The 16,745-nt window shown below is 40.8% G+C and overlaps 1 long non-coding RNA gene across 1 annotated transcript in view; it reads left to right on the top strand.

The window, feature by feature from the left end:
• The window catches only part of LOC135323053 (uncharacterized), a 30,273-nt gene extending 19,354 nt beyond the window's left edge, over window positions 1-10,919 (top strand). The window contains exon 3 of the long non-coding RNA XR_010384160.1: window positions 9,811-10,919. This is a non-coding gene — a long non-coding RNA (uncharacterized LOC135323053). The remainder of the gene's footprint in view (window positions 1-9,810) is intronic.
• Window positions 10,920-16,745: the final 5,826 nt, after the last annotated feature.

The following is a 16,745-nucleotide window of genomic DNA, read 5'->3' as shown; positions in this document are numbered from 1 at the left end:
AGGAATATGACTGGGAAATCCAAAAAAAGACAAAAACATCTGAAGTTATTTTTTTTTTAAAGGGAGACCCATTTGAAGTCAGTTCAACTATCCTAGGAACTGAATGAAAATAAACACATGATACGATTATTCAGTAACAAATTGGCCATAACCAGAATTGGCGGTGCCTAATACTGAAGTAGGTGTGAGGAGATCGACTCTCTTCAAATCAGGATTTTTCCAGTTTTGATGGTCAGATCTGATCCCAGATTATCAGGCTAAACAAACTGATTTCTGGCTTCAAGGAGGAGCTAGCCAGACAGCCTTTTCTATCCACATTTTCCCTCTTCCTAATGAAACTGAACAGCCACAAGCGCATTCTAGCAAGTCTGATTTTTCTTCCTTATCACATGTACAGTCACTTCGTATTTACTTTGGTAATGGTCCCTTACCACTATTGTTGACATTTCATGTGGCTGAAATAGCCCCAACGTTGTTCCAAACTTGGGCAGGGCTGACTGACATTCTTACTTAAGCCACAAAACCCCCAGAATATTCTTAGACTTTGGCTAACTCCTTCAGGAATGCTTTATCTGCCAGCAGGTTCAGCTGCATATTTGCAGGGGCCCAGGGCGAAATGAAAATGTGGGGCCCCTTTTTTATAAAAGGAAAAAAGTGTTTCCCTTTCTTCTACAGTCTCTCTCTCTCTACCTGTGATGGTGTTTTTTATTTGCTATTTTTTGTTGCACTCTCGGGCATGGGGATAATCAAGGCGCAAGTGCAGACCCTCACAGGTGCCTGGGGCCCTGCATTTCTCAGTCTGGGAAAACTTGATCTAGTTGGGGGCGGGGAAGAGACTAACTCAGATTGAGCTAAATCCTCAGTCTTCTGGTCTCTGCCTTCTGCTCTACAGCCTTGCCTTGAAGTGAAACATGCCTCATGGTGCAGCCATCTCAAAGGGAGCGAGGGTGACAGGGTAACAGGAAACAGGAAGACACACACACACACACACACACACACACACACACCCCAAAATGTTACCCCTGCACGTACATCATTGTCTGGGAGTTGGGTTAATGAGTCAGCCCCCAGGGAGCTGATCCACTCTGTGTGTTACTAAATTGGATCTCGACCCAGGCAAGGCTGAGGGCCAGTCAGACTAAGCTCTGAGGTGAGTTGACACCACAGGAAATCGCTGTGGGTGACCAGCCAGTCTTACTGTGGCGACCCCATTCTGTCTCCCTTCATACACTTCTAGGAAGCTCCTAGCCTGTTCAGGAGCTCAAACAGGAGAGAGGATGGTTAGCTAAAACCCTGTTTTGTTGCATCACAAACTACCTCTCTTCATGTACTTCCAGGCCCCTACCTTGGAGGGAAAAGCCACAGACTTCTGTACATTCAGTAAAAGAGAGTTATGTAGGCAGCCAGGGCTGAGGATGCCTTTAGTTCAGGGACCAACTTGCCTCACTCTGTGTAAGGCCAGATTCTACCCATTGGTGTTCTCTGCCTCCCAACTCATTGGAAGTCCAGCATTAAAAGAAACCAACACAGGTCCCTCCCTTTAGTCAGCCAAAGGATGAGAAATGATTCTTTCCTGACTCAGAGGGAAGGGCCCAGCACCCAAACACTGGGAACTTCATGAGCCAAAGGGGAGAGAAGAAGAGGGGCAGGAAAGCACCAAGCTGGCCTCATTTGATGTGCTTTCCAACAGCAGCTACTCCTCCCTGCCATTGTCCTTAGGGCCCAACTCTTCCCTGGGAGAGCTCCCTCCTGTTGGGTGGTTGTGGTCACCCTCTGCCCCACCTGGACCATGTTCCTGTGACCACCTGAGCTTTGAGAAAAAGAAGAGTGAGAAAGCCGAGGGCCTCTTACTGGTCAACATTGTTCTTTTCCTGTCGGCAGCATTTACATTATTAATCATCTTCTGCAAAGCCTCTTTTCCTTTTTTTTTTTTTTGCAGAGGGTGAGGGATATATACTCTCTCTTCTGGTTCATTCATGTTTACTCACTCAATTAGCAAACATGCACTGAAAGCCTGTTGTATGCCGGACATAGTGATGGATGTGGGGGACTCAAGAGTAAGACATCTGGGGTCTGCCTTCAGGTTCTCACTCACAAAGGCTCTCCCCCTTCCCTGGCTACTATTTCTCCTCCCTCACTTCTCTTCTTTATTTTTTTAACTTGAAGTATAGTCAGTTACAATGTGTCAGTTTCTGGTATACAGCATGTTTCAATCATTCATTTACATACTTATCTTTGTTTTCATATTCCTTTTCATTATAGGTTGCTACAACTTTTCCTCTTCTTCCTCTTAGTTCTCAAAGATGACATCTCCTGAGGCTTTTTCCTTTGGTCTTCTTTTCTCCTGTCTGCCTTCTTCACTCCCATAACTCCAATGCCACCACAGTGCAAAAGTCCCTTAAATCCTACCCCCAGTGTTAAAATTATCTCCTGACTTACAGAACTGATTTTCCAACAAATGACCAGTTATTTGTACCTGGATGTCCCAGAAATTCAATTAATATGGTCCAAGAAAACAATTCTCTTAACTTTCCATCACCTCGTCCTGCCTCACCCACCCCTCCCCCTGACCACCTCACCCTCCTGATTTCAATGCTTATGCTGACAGAAACACTCTTCCCCAGGTATCCAGAAAAAAAGTTTGGTTTGTTTGAGTCTCTAGCCATGCCTCTGCCCTTCCATAGCCAATGAGTGGTCAGTTCCTATAGATTCTACAGCCAGCCTGTGTCCACAGATGTCTCTATTTCCTTTCCCACCTCCACCCTAGCTGAATCCTGGACCACTGAATAGCCGTCTCTCTGGTTTCCATGCTTCTGACTTTTCCTCTTTTTAATGCAGAGCTCCCAGAATGCCTATTTCTTGCCTGCAAAGTCTTCAGGGGTTCATCACTGCCACCAAAATAAAATGCAGAACCCCAAGGCCTCAGCAAAATAGCCCTCTCCTTTCCCACATTGTCTACTTTTCCTAACACAGGCCCTGAGCTTTGGCCAAACTGAACCAGTTTTCTCCTTCTTTGCTCATACTGTTTGCTCTACTTAACATGCTTCCCTAACTCCTATGTGTCCTGGTTCAAATCAAAGCCAAACCCAAATCCTTCCTATTCCATGAAGACTTTCTTTTCTCCCAAGTAGTTGAAATGTTTTTCTTCTCTAAAGAACCACAGCCCTGGAGGCACACCTCTATGAGACCCACACATCTTGTTTGTCTTACCTCTCCTAATAAAGCATAAACTTGAGGCAATGAGAGTTGATCCCCTACGACTGCATCGTCCAGAGCCTCGCACAGAGCCTTATACAGAGTAGCGACAAAATGAAGTAGAAGGAGCAAGAGCTTAGAATGAGAAGCCCCGGTTACTAACTGTTACTGTCTCATCACCTAATCTCTCTCAGCCAGTTTCCTTATCTGCTATTTCCTACCTCATGGGGTTTACTCTACATCAAGTACGTGTATATGTGAAAGTCTTTACAGATAGCAAAAATAAGTCAACAATATTTATTTCATTGAAAAGGAAAAGGTTGAAGAGAATCATAGAGGGAACATGGGAAGATATTCAGGAATAAGAAAGCACAGCGGTAAGCACTAACACAGCAGGCTTCCTCTAAGTTGCCTAAAGTATCTCCCTCCAACTGTACCTGATCACGTGGTGGAGACAAAGTAATCAGGCCCACCCGTAGCAGTTCTGGAACTTGGGACGAGAGTGTAAATGGAGGGCCATATACCATGTGTCACAAACCTTCATAACAACAAAACTGCAAAATGTGAGTGAAACTGTGGTTTTTATACAATAGAAAGTCTGCAAAATACCAAAGCTGACTGAATTTAATTACTTTTACATATATTGGGCTGTAATTTAATAAACTGGTAACAGAAAGTAATAAAATAATGATACAATTCTTAAATTATCACACATTCCATACAATTATTTTTCTTGTACTCATTTTGGCAAAGCCTCTAATGATGTGTTATAAGTATAAAATATACATGGATTTTGAAGACTTGTTACAAAAGAAATGCAAACTATCCATGATAATTTTTGTTTTGATTATGTATTGAAATGACAATATTTTGGATACATTGGGTTAAATAAAATATATTATTAAATTAATTTCACCTATGTCTTTTACTTTTTAAGATGTGGCTATTACAGAATTTTAAAGTTATATTTTTAGCTTGTGTTATATTCCTATTGTATAGTGTTTACCTAAGGATTAAAAATAAAAATGTAAGTGACTACAACTTGAAAAAAAAGTGATAGGAAACAAACTTTGACTTTTGACCAAAAAAAAAAAAAACTGTATTTGAAGTGTATAAAAGTTGAATAACTCATAAAAATGTAAATTAATGTAAAATATTAAAAAATTTAAATTATTTTCATGTTTTAACAAATTATATTTCTAAGATATTAAAATACTGAAATTAAAAGGCAAAATATATATTATAATGAATCAATCTCGAACATTTAAATAAATCCAAAATGTTATTTTTTAAAAGTTGAAACATAATGACATATTTCTATAAAAGCAGAATTATTTGTAATTCTAGGATTAAACATATATTGACTTTAGAAAGAATTATGCTTGATACAGGTACAAAAATGTAAACTTGACAGTAATATGTCTTTTAATATTGAAAAAGGTCATTTCCTAAGCTGTCATGTGCAAAAGCTGTGAATATTTGATAATTCATGAATACATCTGTAACCATGAACTAGAACACAAAGAGAAGAATGAAAACTGATGATTTGCACTACTGGGAAACCATGTATTATTTTGCGAGAATCTGTTGTATCTCTGCTATGGTACCCTGACAGTAGAGATGGCCTTACCCTAATCCCTGAAATTTGTGAATATGTTACTTTTTATGGCAAGAGATACTTTACTGGTGTGATTAAGGTAAGGATTTTGAGATGGGGAGATTATCTGTGTGGGCCCAATGTAATCACAAGAGTCCTTAGGAGAAGAAGGCAGGAAAGTCAGAGAGAGAAAGACAGAGAAATTGGAAGAACTACATCACTGGCTTTGAAGACGGAGGATGGGGCCACAAGCTAAGAAATATAACTGGCCTCTAGAAACTAGAAAAGGCAAGGAACCAGATTCTCCCCTAGAGCTTTGAGAAGGAACAGAGACCTGCTGACAACTCAATTTTAGGACTTCTGCTCCCCAGAGCTGTAAGATAATTAACTTGTGTTGTTTTAAGCCACTAAATTTGTGGTAATTTGTTACAGCAGCAATAGGAAGCTAAGACTTCTGCTATCTGAGAAAAAGGATCCAACAATTAATTTTTTTCCTTCTTATTTAAGTGGTCTGTTCCTCATAGCTTGCCTGAACCCCAAAGCAATCTCCATTATAGACGCACACAACCTACAACCTTCAGAGCATTTGGATGCAATCTTCTTTTGTTTTGAGGACACAAGTTAAGAAATGAAGACAAATGCTTCCAAAGGCCTGAATATAGTTAGTCACATGAGCAGATGTTTAGGGTTATGAGTGGGACTGGAATGGCACTGAGACAAGATCCTGAGTGACAAAGATTTTCATGAGTCCTTTAAATACTTTATTGTATTATGTGTTTGTGATATACGGGGCCCTCTAAACCATAGGTTCCACAGTACAGTAGGTGCCTCTCTTGCTTAGTCTAAGCTCTAAAAGTAACAATTCAGTAAGCAGGGAAAAGCAAAGCAGGAAAGAGTGAATTAGTTGGGGTTTTGGGGTTTTTTTTTGTTCATTTGTTTGTTTTAGCACGGGTCTAATTAATTTCAATTCTAGATGCAAAGGCATCGATAGACAACTTCTTTTTTTTATCATTAGGAAATCACAGAATCTTCCTGTTATAAAAGTTTGCAAGCCAATAGCTTGATTATACTTACTGGAGTAATTCTAGAGTTATTCCTTTAAACTCTAGAACAAGGAAAGAATGCTCACTACTTTAAAACATTGTTCTAGAAATTCTAGCCACTGAAGTAAAACAAGAAAAAGAAATGATTTCTAGGTATTTGAAAGAAGACAACAGTGTCAATATTTGCAAATATGTTGCTTTACCTAAAAACACTAGAAAATTTTCTGAAAACCACTAGCATTAATAGGCAAATACTTCAGTATGTATATCCCAATTATAAAACAGCTACAAAATAAATATACACAAAGTGATAGATTTTCTATATGCCAATAATATACAGTTAGAAAATATCATGGTAAAAAAAAAATCCCTCATATGAGAAACACGCAGAGCCTATGTGAAAAAACTATCAAACGTTACCTGAAGACTTAAAAGAGTAACTGGAGAAACATTCTCATTTGCATGGAAAAACTAAATATTCTTCCAACAGTGTGTGTTTTCAACACCACCAAACAATTGTCTAACTTTCAGTGGACACTGACTAAAATTTAACTCATTTTAACACTATCTTCCTGGAGATGGTGTCAGATCCCACAGGTTGAGGGCTCAGTCCCACAAGGCTGCTCCCATTTGAGACACCAAACTGCTCCCTGTCCTTCTGAGTGACCAGCTGTAAACTGGAGGTTCCCATGACCTCCTCCTTGGGTTCGATTACTTTGCTACAGTGGGTCACCGAACTTAGGAAAACAATTTACTTATTAGATTACTAGTTTATTACAAAGGATATTGAAGAATAGGAATGAACAGCCAAATGAAGAGATGCGTGGGGAGAGTTTGGAAGGGTGCAGAACACAGAAACTTCTGTCCCTGTGGAGTTTAGCATATGCCACTCTCCTGGCAAGTAGATACATTCTGATTAACCAAACTGGAAGCTCTCCAAATCCCATTCTTTGGGGCTTTTTATGGAGGCCTCATTACACAGGTATGATTGATTAAATCATTGGCTACTGGTGATAAACTCAACCTCCTGTTCCACTCCCCTTCCCAGTGGATGGGACTGAAAGTTCCAACCCTCTAATCATGTGGTTGCTACCCCTAGAAACCAGCCCTCATCCTTAGGTGCTTTCCAAAAGTCACCTCATTAACCTGAATTCCAGTGTGGTTGAAAGGGGCCTAGTATGAATGTCAAGACGCCCTTTTTGCTCTTCTCATTTAGAAAAATTCCAAGGGTTTTAGAAATGGGATGAAGACCAAGCATACATATTTTTATTATAGATCACAATATCCCAGTTATAAAGATGTCAGCTTTTCCCTGTGGTAAAACGAAAAATGGTCCCCCGGAAGGATATCCATGTCCTAATCTCTGGAACTTATACATGTTATCTTACTTGGAAAAATGGCCCTTATAGATGTGATTAAATTAAGTATTCTGAGATGAGGGGATTGTCCTGGATTATCTGAGTGAGCCCCAAATGCCGTCACAGGTGCCCTTATGACAGACAGAGGGAGATCTGACACACAGAGGAGGGGATAATATGACCATGGAGACTGGGGTGATGCAGCCACAAGTCAAGAAAGGCCAGCAGCCACCAGAAAGTGGAAGAGGCAAGGAATGGATTCTCCCCTAGAACCTCCAGATGGAGTGTGACGTTGCTGACACCTTGATTTTGACTCAATGACACTGATTTCAGACTTCTGGCCTCCAGAATTGTGAGAATAAATCTCTGTTGTTGTTAAGCATAAAGTCCAAGGTAATTTGTTACAGCAGCCATAGGAAACTAATACATCCCCCTATGGATGTATAAATTAAACTAAATACAATTCAGCTTTTCTGGAATTTGGAAAAATTCTAACATTCTGAGAGAATAAGAAAATTACAGTGGATAAACAAGTTTCTACTGTTTATCTACAAGTTTCTATAGCACAGGGAACTATATTCAGTATCTTATAGTAACTTATGGTGAAAAAGGATATGAAAATGAATATTTGTATGTTCCTATATGATTGAAGCATTGTGCTGTACACCAGAAATTAACACATTGTAAACTGACTATACTTTAATAAAAATATATTTAAAAAAATTACAATGACCAATACATTCTTGAAAAAAAGAACTGTAATGAAGAAGGACTTACACTAGTGGATATTTAAGTGTACTTTAATGAAATTGTGATTACTATATGAGAATGGAGAAGCTAATCCACAGAATAAAGTCTAAAATCAAATCTATTTATATATATAAGAATTTAGAATATGATTAAGATAGCATTTCAAATTGGTGGGGTAAGTATCACTTGTTCAATAAAGGATGTTGGGCAAGTTGCTAATTAACCATTTGTAAAAAAAAAAAATTAATTTAGATTATTTACTTCATACCATGTGTTAAAATTAGTTCCAGAGAGATTAAATATTTATATATAAAAATGTCTACCCTGAGAGAATTTTTAATACATTATTTTATATCCAAAAGATGACATACTATACAATCATTTAAAACAATGAGAAAAATATTTGATGGTATGGAGACATGATCACAAGCACTGTTAACTGAAGAAGGTAGGTTACAAACAGCATGTATAGCACCATTTCATTCAGAATTTTATGTTATATGCGCATTTGGTTAGAGAAATAACTAGAAAAACAGATCAAAAGTTAGCAGTAATTTTTTCAGTGGTAAGACTATGGGCAATTTATTTTTTCTTTTTACTTACCTGGACTTTTTATAACAATAAACATGCATTGGTTCTGAAAAAAAATGGATTTAAAAATTATTTATATTTTTTTGGCAGGGGGAGGGAGAATTAAGTTTACTTATTTTTGGAGGAGGTACTGGGGATTGAACCCAGGATCTTGTACATGCTAGATATGTGTTCTACCGCTTGAGCTATACCTTCCCCCTGAATGGATTTAAATTTACATGATTACTCTAGTTAATTAAGAGTATTCCGAGTATGTTCTCTTTCAAGATTAAATTCTATTTTGGGAGGGGGGAGGAGGTAATTAGGTTTATTTCTTCTTTTTTTTTTTTAATGGCGTTTCCTGGGATTAAATCCAGGACCTCATGCATGCTAAGCACTGTGCTCTACCACTGAGCTATATCCTCCCACCCCCAAGATTATATTCTGATATGCCCAGTTGCAAGGTATATTGTTTTCACTGAGCACCTATTATCGCTCAAGTTCTTTGCATGTTATTTAACATTTCACAACATTATGGGACAGGTAATAAAAATATAAAATAATCCCCATTTTACAGATGAGGCAATGAAGGCCCAAAGTCAAGCATAGTATTGGGATTTGAAGGCACATCTGTTTTTTAAGGTCCATGCCATTATTTGTAATACCAAAAGACTGGAAATAACCTAAATGTCCATCAGAAGAAGCAGTTAAATTACAGTACATTCATACAATGTAAAACTCTGCAGCCATAAAACAAAAATGAGAATGCTCTCTATAGATGTATAAGGAAATGTTTCCAAGACACAGTGTTCTTTTTGTTTCTTTTTTAAATGTTTTTCTACTGGGGAGAGGTAATTTTAGGTTTATTTATTTGTATTTTTTTTTTAAAAACAGAGGTACTGGGGATTGAACCCAGGACATCGTGCATGCTAGGCACGCACTTTACCACTGAGCTATACTCTCCCCCCAAGATACAGTGTTAAGTGAGGGGGGAAAACCCCATAAGGTGCAGAAGGTGTGTATACCATGGCACAATTTATGTTAAAATGGAGTAATGCATAGAAACATCATTAGAGGGATAAACAAAAACCAGCAACAGAGTTATCTATTTGAGGGTGGGGGAGATGGGCAGATGCGGCACAGGAACAGGAGAGAGACTTTTTCCTACATATCTTTTTATACTGTTTTAGTTTTGAGCCATGTATATGAATCCCAAATCAAACAAGTAAATACATATGAACATTTTAAAAGCAAAATAAAATAAAAAACGACTCCTATCCTTTCTGCTCTTCCACAGGCCTGAGACATCCTTGCAGGGCAGTGTGCATCCCCTTTCCAACGAGACAGGCGGGGCAGCGGGCCTCTGGGCCCCTCGGGTGGCCGGAACAACAGCGTCAGCACACAGGCCAGGAAGACTGCCCTGCCAGCAAGCAGCGCCAGGCCAAGCACACCCTCTTTCCCGGACTTAGGAAAACAAAACCAACAGGCAAATCCACTCATCAGCATTTCTGAAGCCAGCTGTTAACCAATCCGCTTCCTTCCCTTTACTCTTTTTTTTCTTTCCCTTTTCCAGAAAAACCTGGAAAGCTCTGCAAAACTCTGCAAAATGACTTACTAGCTCTGGCTGCCTTGCTGTTTTCCTTGTCTCCTTTGGCCTGTGTCATCCTCTCAGGCAAGGACCGCACTGCAGTCTGACTTCCTGCCAGCTGGCCTGCAGGGTTCATCTCTGTCTTTAAAAACAAACAAAAAAACAAACAAAAAAACCCTGTATTTTCCTAAACCTACAAACCTCAAGTTAGAGGTCATTTTGTCCAACCCCACCCAAAGCAGAACACCTCAGTTCAGCTGTAAAATTTAGCAGAGTAAATGTATTTGGTTTTAAAACACAACCCCTTGGTTTCACTTTGCCTATCCAATCAACCCAGAGTGACAGCTCTCGTAAAATATCTGCTCTTGCTAAGAACCCCATGGGGCAGGTCTATTTGTGTATGGAGTTTAGCAGAGCTGAGAGCCCCAGTAAATTTCCATTTAGTAATTCAGTGACTGTCAATCGACACCTAATATGTATCTATGGCTGTCTGAGGCCCTGTGCTGGAGACAAAAACAAACGTGAGATCCAGCTCCTGCCCTCAGTCTCTAGTAACCCTGTCAGGACACTTTCAGCTCATAAATGTGTCTGGATTCATTCATTTTGTCCTTTAAATCCATTTGCAGGGGATCAAATATATCACTAAGTTGTGAACATTTTGATGATTAGCTGTGGTCAGAAACATGATTTATAGGAATGGCTTTCTCCAGTCTTTCCTTTTTTTAAGATTTTGGGGAAATAGCTTTTATATTGCAAAGATCATAGCCAGAGTTCAAACTCTAGGTAATGCAATCCAAGTAAGATTCACTAACCTTTCAGAGTGTTAATTTAGTTATAACAGTGTCACAGCGTTCAGCTTTCATTAGCTAGAATTCTTTGGCTAGTAGGTAGGAAATTTGAGATATATGCCAGGTGCGTTCAATGAAAGGTTCTGCTCAAATCAAATGTGAGTCTAAAAAGCAAGTCATTCTCTGCGATGCTGAGCTTGGCAGGCATTCAGGCATCTAGAACCATACCATATACCTCCCTTGAGGGTGCTGGGCCAGAATACTTCCATCAAGCCAGCATTGTTAAATTTGCTGGGAACACAGGGCAGAAGGCCCCACGGAGACTGCAGGCCCAGTCCCTAAGACACGTGTCCAGCGTCACCAGGAATGATACCAGGACATTCATTCTGCACTGGCTTACTCTCAGAGGAAAACCCCAACCAGGCTGAGGATAGTGAACACCACAGACTGAAAGAAGCAGCAAGAAGCCACAGCACCACTGTGGCTAAAACACATAGGCAGGAAGGAGGAGAGTTAACGTTACTCAGGTTTCCTGCCAGGACATCCTGGCTTGAAACACAATTTTGTCACTGAAAAGATATAAGATAATTGGCAGACGGTAAACTACCAGATTATGCCCTTGAGAGTCTCAGAAATCTGTCAGCTTGCAAAAGAGAGCTCAAAAGCAGGAATGAAAACCATCCATCCCCATTAACAACAGGGAGTTTTTCTTCCAGGTAAAGAGGAACACAGGAACATAGCGGCGTGGATTGATTCAAGGAATATGGCCTGGGGAAGGCTCCATGCATTGGTTCTGAGCAGAGAGGGCCCTGTCTTAAACCACCCTGGATCAAATTTACAGTAAGATTTGACCTACCTGGGGTACAAGCACTATCGCATAAGGTGGCAGGCCCTCTTCTGCTTACGACTCTGAAGATTACCTGTGAACTCCCCATTGCCCATGGGCACTGAACAGTATAAACAGATCAGCAACACAGTATAAGGCTACACACTGGACACTATAAGCTGTCTCCCTGGGAGAACTGCAGGATAAAAGACAATCCACTAAAAGGGCCCTGTTCTCCAGGCTTGTCACGGCAAGCTCAGGATCAGACGGAGCACTCATCCATTCATTAACTTATTCATCTACTCATTCAACAAACATTTACAGAACACCTCTGAGGTTTCAAGCACTATGCTAGGTACTGGGAATGCAAAGGTGAATAAAACCCAGATCCCTGTCTTTGAGAAGTTCACAGTCTAAAGGCGGAGAGCCAAGAAAACCAACAGTTACAGTGAAGCACTATGTGGCTGTCTGCACAGAGTGTGACTGCTCTTATTGTTGTGTGCCTGCCTTGTTTCAAATATGGTGGTGCACAGAAGAGTCAGGGAGGAGGAATCAGAGACTGTGAGGCCTGAGTTGAACCCTTGAAGAGTAAATAGGAGCCAGCCAGGGGAAGGCGGGGAAGGGAAGAATGTTCAACATGTGCAAAGGTACCCAGCAGAGAGAGAAAACATGGCTCAGAGTGGATGGAGAATAAAGGGTGGGGTGGAAGAGATGAGGACGGCTGGGGAAATGAGAACCAAGAGACACATGTTCTTGTTGTCACGCTAAGGACAGGGGCTGCGTCTCATGTTTGTTTTGTCCCCCATGGGGCTCAGACACTGGTAGATACATATTAGTTGCCAATAAGTATCTGAAGATAATGAGAAGCCATTGGAAAGTTTTAAACAGGGGAGTAACATGACCAGGTTTGCACAGGAGATAGGAGTATCGAGGGAAGAAGTGACAAGGCTGAGAGTGGAGGCAGGAAGACCAGGGAGGCACCAGCAGTGATTGAAGTGAGAGATGAAGATCGGCTAAACTAAGGTAGCGCCAGGGGGAGTGGAGAGAAGTGGGGGGATGTAGGATTGGTACATCATATGGGAGGCAGGGGGCTGCCATTTTTACGTCAAAGAGAAAGGACACATTTGTTACTTCTCATGGACACTGCCATACCACAGGCAGAAATTACTGGTCCACCTGAAGACTCTTCAAGACCACAGACTGAGACTAAAAAGCTGCTGGTCTCCACTATTCATTACTGTGTCTGGGTGAGATGCCACTTCTCAAGTCACCACAGAACTTCTCTTGTGCTGAATCCCATTGCCTCTTCTGTGCAGAGGAAGCAAAAAGGGAAAATACTGTTCCGAAAAGGATGACACCTAACCATCTTTAAGAGAGCAACCTCCTTCCACGTGAACAGGTTGGGTTATAGGTGAAGGGGCCCTCATCTTGCTCTCTTTACAGAATGTCTGAGGGTCCTATAGAGATCAATTCAAGTCCTTCTTACCCAGAAGAGGAAGTCAGAAATCCAAGAGTACAGGGACTTGCCCAAGGACAGAGCTAGAGAGGAGCAGAGACAGCGAAGAACACAGTGTCATCTCCATTTCTCTCCACCATTAGGAAATCCTGTTAATTTCCCCCAATCTTATCATTAACAGAGGAGGAGGAGGGACAGGTGAAGCCAGGAATGTAAGCTGAGCCAAGTTCAGTTACCAGCTATAGCCATTTCCCCAGCTTCAAAGAGAATAGACATGACCTCTGATTCTGACACAGGTCGGTGCAGATTTTTGAGGACCTACTGCATATGTCTCAGCCTTGTTCTGGTGGGTACTATTAACACTAGTATTCATACTCTCCCACCTTTGATCGCTCAGTTCTCAACCACAAGCCTCTACTTCCTTCTACTACTCTGTCTTATGCTTATAAGCCATCAAACAAAATGTCTTCAGAATGCCAATATTTTTGTTCTTATTTCATCTCTGGCACTGAGGAGAATGATAAACTTTACAGTTCTAAAAGACTTGGTCAGAAAATAGTGCTGTGCTGTTAGTGGGAATGTAATTTGGTGTATCCACTATGGAAAAACAGTATGGAGATTCTTTAAAAAACAAAAAATAGAGCTACCATATGATCCAGCAATCCCACTCTTGGGCATACATGGAGAAAACTCTAACTTGAAAAGATATATGCACACCAATGTTCATAGCAGCACTATTTACAATAGCCAAGACATGGAAGCAACCTCAATGTCCATCAACAGATGACTGGCTAAAGAAGATGTGGTATATATATATGGTGGAATACTACTTAGCCATAAAAAAGAGTGAAATAATGCCATCTGCAGCGACATGGATGGACTTGGAGATTATGATACCAAGTGAAATAAGCCAGAAAGAGAGAAACATACTATATAATATCACTTATACATGGAATCTAAAAAAAATGATACAAATGAACTTATTTATAAAACAAGAATAGACACACAGACACAGAGAACAAACTTATGGTTACCCAAGGGAAAAGGTGGGGGGATGGATAAATTAGAAGTTTGGGATTAGCAGATACAAGCTACTATATAAATTAGATGAACAACAAGGCCCTACTGTACAGCACAGGGAACTATATTCAACATCTTGTAGTAATCTATAATGAAAAAGAATATGAAGAACAACATATATATGTATAATTGAATCACTCTGCTGTACCAGAAACTAACACAACATTGTAAATCAATTATATTTCAATTGAAAAAAAAAAAAGAAAACGAAAACAGCGCAGTGATGCACAAGGTTGGCAGGCTAAGATCCCTCCTCAATTTCGTATCTCCAGTCTCTCGCCTGCATCTGTGAGCAGGGAACCTCCTGAGGAAACATATGTGGTCTCTGCAGATTCCACAGGTGCCTCTCCCCCACACCCCTGTCCTCCCCCCTCCTCAAGGCCTGACTTCCTCTCCTCCTCCTTTCCCTCCCCACTTCCCTCTCTTCTTTCCTTCCTTCAGAGTCCTTCTCTCTCTTCACTAGAACGTAAACTTTTCGAAGGTAGGGCTTTTGTTCATTTTGTTCATATTCCCAGGACACAGCTCAGTGCCTGGCACATAGTAGATACTCAGTAAATGTTGAATAAACAAATTATTGAATGAACAATTGCTTTTCTTTTCTTTTCTCTGGGGCCTACCACTCCTTCTCCTGCCAACAGTGTTTTTTCTTTGGGTTAACAGCTCAGAAGACTGTACATTTTACATCAGCTCTAGAAAGGAAGTTCATCGAAATGGCACTGGAATGGCAGTGGGTGTTTCCCCCTCCATCACCAACATCTCTGCCTACTGAAAGCATATCCATTTGGCAAGTCCTACCTCTTCTGTGGAACCATCCTTTAATCTCCCATCTAATTTCACCTACTTCTGCATCCACAGCACTCAATGTCTGTATCACTCACCTAGAATTTAACACTTTCTGCCTTGTGCTGATAATATAATTTTCCTGAATGTGGTTGCAACAGGAAGGTCACCAATAAGACAGAAGTAGTATTTCCTTGGCAAAGCTGGCTTCCTGCCCCTGCTCTCCCTCCTCCCATCCCCTTTCCCACAGATTCCCACTCAGCAGGGCTTATCTTGCTGAAGTTAGCAAGGACCCAGATCTGGCCCTTATACTTTCAGGCTGGCCCATGCGAGGGGATCCATCTCTCAAACACCTATTAACCAAGTTCATACAGAGGTTGCAGGGCAAACAAACCAAATGCCAACGCACTGATTCACATCAAGGAATAGCGGACATTCTAATGCACTAGAATGCTTCTAATTGGCCTGACTCGCTGATCTTTTCCTCATGGGCTAAAGACTGCTTGGTAAATACAGACTTGGAACAAAAGTAACCAACCTAAAGTCACTTCTCTCCTTTATGGCAGGGCCCCTCTTCCCTGCTACAGGAGCAATCTGACCAAGGAAATCACAGCCCTTAAGTCCCCTTAGTCAAGACCCACCCCTCCTTAGGCAGAACCAAGGCTACTTTTCTAATTCTGAGGATGGCCAAGTCCGTTCTGCTCAGTTCTCTAAACTGCTTTTAAAACACAATGGATTAGAATTAACCTAAATTACAACCACTTTCCAGCCCTTCCTTCCTGAGATTGCTTCCAGGCTTCTGCTCAGTACAGTGTCCTCAAACACTCAGGCAACAAATTTATAGACACTTGCTGGGTTTACTTTCATGGATAACTAATCATCCATTACATGTGGATTCTACTAGTCTGAAGGCAAACTTATTTCCTGTCACATAGGTATACAAGCTGTATTGACAAAATGGATGACATTTCTCCAAATAAGCACCCAAGGGCCCATGCCTTGTAGACTTCAGTAAGTTTATATGACAGGACAGAAAAGACTCCATTTACAGCAAAAAAAAAAAAAAAAAACAAAAACAAAAACAACCTCACTCTCCTTTTAGTGGTCCAGATTCATCTAGTCTCATCTGCTCTCTCCATCTGAAACACAAAAGCTACCCATCTTGCTCAAAACCAAGGAGTATTTACCTACAAAGCCCTGGGTTTTGAGGAACAACTCCAAAATACCTGCGCCCTTACTAGTTGCCTTATCCTGGGAATTTCTCTTTTACTCTAGCCAAGTTCAGGATTAAAACAAAAAAAGAAAAAGAAGTAAATGACGAGGGGACTCTTGCCTTTGTTTCCTTTCTCTTGTTTCTTGCTGTTCTACGTAAGAATGAGCAGTGGGTACCGGCTGCCACGCTTGCAACACACTACAGAAAACACAGCTGTCCCTGAGGTACACTGAAGCTAACTTACACAGGCACCACATTTCTGCCTTTTGCACTGTTGACCAGCAAATGAGCAATGGTTTGTAGACGCAGCAGGTGCAGGAGAGGTGGCTCCTGCCAAATGGTGCTAAAAAAAGGCCTAAGTCTGACACACACACGAGTCCTCGTATTAACTCATCAGTGACCAAGGCAATGTGTTTGTGGAGGGGTGGAAGGTTGCCCCTTCTGTCTTTTGAGACTTCTAGTCTCAAACCTTGATACAAACGGCAGGGGTGCCCAAGAGAG

This window comes from Camelus dromedarius, chromosome 15 (genome assembly GCF_036321535.1).
Source record: "Camelus dromedarius isolate mCamDro1 chromosome 15, mCamDro1.pat, whole genome shotgun sequence".
Lineage (NCBI taxonomy): Eukaryota > Metazoa > Chordata > Mammalia > Artiodactyla > Camelidae > Camelus > Camelus dromedarius.
This window is presented reverse-complemented; position numbering and strand designations above follow the sequence as displayed.